Below are 6,541 nucleotides of genomic sequence, written 5' to 3' on the forward strand. Positions count from 1 at the left end.
TTACCCATATAAATTGTCGCAAATATTCAGCCAAATATCATATTATAACAAACTATGCTTCAACAGAGCTTATTTATCCAACTATGTGATGAAATCTATGCAAAAATATATATTGAAGACGCATAATAGGTCTTGTTGTCCATGGACATGGTCATAAATTATTTATCATCCTATGCATATTAAATATGGCAAATGGACACAAATGTGTGCTTAATGTGCAACAACTATTGATAATATTTGATGATAATGTTACATTTCAGCTTGTATAACTTTCACCAAACAAAATTTACTATAAAATCTTATTTTTATCAGTTTTATATCTGGTTGGTTTATTGGCAGAATGCGCATTACTGAATCCGAAGAAAACATATATGAATTATTCGTTTACAAATGTTCTATTAATATTTGATTATTTGATTTTTATTCAAATATACACATAAAAAAGTGTTTTAAAAGTCTTATATATATATATATATATATATATATATATATATATATATATATATATATATATATATATATATATATATTTCAATTCCATGTCACTCGTCATTGTTAAATTAACACAAATTTTAGTATTTAAACTAAAATGTGTTTCTGGCTTCTGCATCACTTCTTTCTCTTATTTTTCGAAAAAAAATATTTAATTATAGTAATATTATAGTATATTTATATAACAATTTAATCCATGTAATAATGGTGAAGTCTAAATTATTCACTTTTTTTTTTTTTGCACCCAATTTAAGTAGATGCTAATATACATTAACAGGTGTATGTACTGGCCTGTTCTCTTTGTGTAGTTTTGGAAGCATCATCTTTGAACATGCCATACATTTACATCATATGCAGAAAAGAGGGGAAAGCTATACCCTCTGCCTGGTAGCACAATGTTGTTCAAAGCCTATGATAGGCAGTTTTAAATAATGTTCTGTGTGGTATTTTGACTTAAAGGACATCAGAGGCACATTTTATCACTTGTAAAAAGTGGTATGATAGATCCCCTTTAGCTTTTTACTTATAAAGTATGATTTTATTTTACCTATCTCTTTTTCCAAAAAAAAAAAAAAAACTTTACAAAAGGTGCATTTTATTGCGTTTCAATCAAATTCAGAAACATAAAGGTGCATAGTGATCTGCCTAAATGATAACCGGTTACCTTAATATCTTTCAAATACAATCCCTTTCCTGTTGTTCAAAGCTGCGCCTCCTTATACACTGAATGTGCATCTTAAAGATGACAGAGACCTACTAGATCATGTCATTCGGCAGTACTAAAGAACTAAAAGTACTAAATTATAGCACTTTATACTACAATTCTTAATGGAAAACTGTATGATATCTAGTGCGTTTTCAGGTATGTAGTTAGCAAAACTTGTCATCAGTCTCACTCATTCTCACACACTGTCCTAAAGCGACTACTGTATCCTTACTGCCTAGTGACTACTGTATGCTAAGCCATACTGGCATGCTATTTTAGAGTGAATATTCCAAAACAATCTCACAGCAATTCGTAACTTTTTGATTCAGTGGCTAATTCGGATGATTTCGTATAGTACGATTTGCTCATCCCCCTATGAAGGTTGGGTTTAGGGGTGGGGTTAGGTGCCACGCCTCCTTTTTAAAATTGTACAATTTTGTACGACTGAACTCGTACGAATTTGTATGAATTAGCCACTAAACTGGCAAAACCTAAAATACTTATGTTTTCTCGTGCGATCAGGCTGAATATTTAGAGTAGCGGTAAACTATATAGGGAGCGCGTCACAGTATGTCATTGTTAAAAAATGAGCCAACGTGAATATACCTCAGTAAAGCAGGCTAGGCAGAATAGCACTATTTATTGATGTTTTGTTGTTAAACTAGACAAAATCTACATTATCGATATATATAAAAGGTCTCTTATGAAACTGAAAATAGTCACATCAATCTTTCACCGGAAGATTTCAGTGGCTGAACAACACTTCTGTGCATACAACCCATTCGTAAAACAATGCAATCTACATCAGCTTTGCGTGACTAAAATAGCTTTACAACATAATGTAAGTTTTTTTTTTTTTTGAATGACCAGTCTTCCAGATGAAGAAGAGCCGAAGTCAAGAGATTCAAATAAATAAAGTTTACTAAAGATAGTTTGCAGTTTTATCAGCAGAAGCCAGCTTCAACACTTGCAATGAGTTCCTAGGCTGCTCTGTCTTATAGTCACAAACCAACATCAATTGTACTCTCACATAAGTCATTAACTGCATCATACATATAGGTGTTCTAACCTGATTGGTTAAAACACACGTGGCTGCGTGCGTACAATTCTGAACAATATCTTAAGCAAATAAAGCCAGACATCCACTAGACTGTTTAGAGCTGACTCCAGACCTGTGAAACAGATCCACAGTCAAATAGAACACACACACCTAAAGTACAATCTGTTTCTTACTAAAGGCTGGGTGTATTCTCAGCCATCTTTATCAAAACTGGTTAAAAACTGGTATAATCTACATTCAGGCAGTTATATACTTACTACACAAAGTCTATCTTGACTAAAAAGTAGAATCGTTTTAAAAGAATTAACCGTAAAAATAGCTAAATCACTTTGGACATTTTAGACAGTATTAACTCATAAAAATTACACACAGTTGTTTCCAGTCCTTAGCCCTTCAGTTCCACTCGAGGTCTCCATGACCTCTAATCTAGTTTGGTGGCCCCTGAAAATAGTTACAAAGAGACAGGCAAATGCACTGAACATTCTTACATTAAGCAATGTGTTAACTTCATTCATTATTCCATAGTCATCTTTAATAAAATAATGAGAAACAGGATGATGAGAAAAGGATAAAGGTTAATCCATGCTGAGACGGATTGGAAGCTAGAAATATTGGAAGGTAAAAATCTGAATCCTTCAATAACATTACCTTACTAAAGAAAATAGTCATGTCATGGTGTCGTCCTTCCTCCGGTGTGTAAAACACATTCCAATATTGATTCAGCATTTGTTTTGACCGCTGTCACTCATGTCTACTTGACTGTAACCTGTGTGAACGCGCACCGGCGGATCTGCGTGAACAGGTGTGCAGATGAACAAATCTACATGTGCTGAGAGACAGTTTGGGCTACTTTTCAAAATTATGGAAAATGTTGGCCCGACAATTAATAATTGGATGAATGTTTTTTTTTTTCAGTCTTATGCCTTACCCAAAATATAAAAATAACATATAAATACATTTAGATCATTTACTTTAATCATTATGTTCTCCCTGCGTTCGCGTGGGTTTCCTCCGAGTACTCCGGTTTCCCCAGTCCAAAGATATGCGGTACAGTTGAATTGGGTAGGCTAAATTGTCCATAGTGTATAAGTGTGTGTGTGTGTGTGTGTGTGTGTGTATGTGTGGATATTTCCCAGAGATGGGTTGCGGCTGGAAGGGCATCCGCTGCGTAAAAACTTGCTGGATAAGTTGGCGGTTCATTCCGCTGTGGCGACCCCAGATTAATAAAGGGACTAAGCCGACAAGAAAATGAATAAATTAATGAACTTTAATCTTTACTATTGGAATGTGAAGAGACTTTCAACCAACACAACAACAAATGTGTCTGGAGACAATCACCTTTCGCACCTTTAAGCTTATTAGTTACCATAAATTTAATAACTTTAGCTCATTAACTAGTAACAAATAGCTTATATCAGTTAAAGTTATTTTATAAACAGTTAACCTGCAGTTATGTAGCATATAGGTAATATATGCTAATAGGTATCATATTCCCAGTACCTTCTAGTGCGATTCTCTGCTGAGAAAAGTTGTTTGTGATGAGTATTGGTTCATTATGACCTTCTTATCCACACCTGCTTGTTTGTGTAACAGCTATGCTGTGTAGAAGTTAATACTTCAAAACATTGGTGTATGACTGTAAATTAGTTAAATATAGTAATTTATTATAAAATTTTAAAATTTCTTTTACATTCCTACCGTATTTTTAACAGTAAATATCAAGCAAGCTCAGTGGTTAGCGTTATCACCTCACAGCAAGAAGGTCATTGGTTCGAGTCCCAGCTGGGTCAGTTGGCATTTCTATGTGGATTGTTGGTTTCCTCTGGGTGCTCTTATTTCCCCCACAAGTCTAAAAACATGCGCTGTGGGTGAGTTGAATACATTATAGTGCCCCTATAGTGTATGATTGTATGTGTATGTGTGCATCTGAGACTCGTATGGGTGTTTCCCATTACTGGGTAGCGGCTATAGGGCATCCGCTGCTTAAAACATATTTTGGAATATAGTTGGCTGTTTATCCCACTGTGGCGACTTCTGAAATAGAGACTAAGACGAAAGATCAAAATAAATGAATGAAAATTCCAGCAACCACAATTGATATTTTTTTTTACTGTAGATTTTACTTTTTTTTTTTTTTTTTGTGATCAACGTTTTATCTACTTTAGATTAACAAAATAAAAGACATTCAAACAAACAAACTAACTAACTAACTAACAGGGGAGGGGGAGCAACATACATATCAACAATTTTTAATCTGAAAGAAGAGAAAAAAAACAGATTTTACAATGTTTTAAAACTGTGTATTATAGCAAGTAAAGAAGGAAGTAAAGTGTGAGGATTTTTCTTTTTATGAGGAAGACATATGGCATTATATTTCTGCAGAAAAGATCTGAGTACTGTCTCAGACATCTGTCTCCTGCTCAGTACAGTATGTAGAGAATTGATATTTCTCCTGGACTTCTTGACTGCACTTTCTTAATGGTCTGTAAAATGAAACTAAGTGGAAAGAGTTAAGTACAGAGAAAAGATGGAGATTGAAAGAGATAACTTTCATATTATATTTCCATTAAAAAAGCCACATATGCACTTCTTAGTGTCAGCCATACTTATATAAATCATTCATTTATTCATTTTCATTTCGACTCAGTCCCTTTATTAATCGGGGGTCTCCACAGTGGAATGAACCGCCAATGTATCCAGCATATATTTTATGCAGCGGATGCCCTTCCAGCTGCAACCCATTTAGCTTACCTATTTCACATATGGTGCATGCTGAGGCTCGAACCAGTGACCATCTTGCTGTCAGGCAACAGTGCTACACACTGCACCATCCCGCCCGTTATGTAATGTAAATCATTACAGACCAATATAATTCATTTGGATTCACATAGAGTGTTTCTTTAATTCTCTATACATGTGTCTGTTGTATTATTAACTACTGATTTGCTTTACAATTAAAAGGTGTCTGGTTGTATAAACAGCATAAATCCATGTTATCCATTTTTCTGCTCGTTTTAGTATTTTTTAAGCATAAATAATTATATATTGTGATTTTTCATTTTATCATTGCAGTTTAATTAATCATAAACATCAAGTGAAAATTTTGTGCCACTAAAAATTGGATTGAACTACTTTTTTTTGCAGGAATAAAATTCATAAATGACCTTGAAATATGACGTGAAGCACGAGGCATTAATGAAGCCACTAGATGGTGCTAAAATCCCGATTCAGCTTTGTGGCAAAAGTCCTAATATTGTTGGTTTTATTTATTCATTCATTCATTCATTCATTCATTCATTCATTCATTCATTCATTCATTCATTCATTTATTCATTCATTCATTCATTCATTCATTTATTCATTCATTCATTCATTCATTCATCATCTATTTATCTATCTATCTATCTATCTATCTATCTATCTATCTATCTATCTATCTATCTATCTATCTATCTATCTATCTATCTATCTATCTATCTATCTATCTATCTATCTATCTATCTATCTATCTATCTATCTATCTATCTATCTATCTATCTATCTATCTATCTATCTGCCTGCCTGCCTGCCTGCCTGCCTGTCTGTTCATTTATTTGTTTATTCTATTTAGTTAGTTTATAATAAATAAATGTCTGTGTTTATAGGACATCATCATGAATTTAGAAATTCAATGTAGGTATAATCTTCCTCATATGTTACCCTTTAATTTTAGTTCTGGCATCATCTCCTAGAGTTTAAAATCAGTTTTTTTAGACAAGTAACAGAACATTTTGTGACAGATAGAATACAGAGTGGACTCTTTATTTCTGTTGCATGACACTTATGGGTGCAATTTCCATTAGACAGCAAAAAAGGAGCAAAGTTAAGATTTATTGCAAAGTAAAGATTTTTTAAAAACTGGTACAACGATAATAGTATTCCACTCCTCCTTCCATCCAACTTTAGTTCAAAAGTACATTTAAAAGTATTGATTTACTTTTTTAGTTTATACATAAAGCTTATATATATAAAGTTTATATATAAAGGCAGACATTCAAAAGAAATGGTAGTAAAAGTTTCAGACATTTTTAGAAACATATACAAGTTACATGCTACAGTTAAAGGTATTTACTGTAGTATAGTACTAAGTGTACTTACTATAATGCTTGCAATTAATTCAACACACTTGCATGCATCTAAACCTCACCTACATTCTAACCCCATATATAAGTGTAATTAATTACATTTTGTCACCTTAGATATATAAGGTTCTATCTGACATTTTTGTCAAAATGGAGGTATTG

This window comes from Danio rerio, chromosome 3 (assembly GCF_052040795.2).
Source record: "Danio rerio strain M-AB ecotype USA chromosome 3, GRCz13ab, whole genome shotgun sequence".
Classification (NCBI taxonomy): domain Eukaryota; kingdom Metazoa; phylum Chordata; class Actinopteri; order Cypriniformes; family Danionidae; genus Danio; species Danio rerio.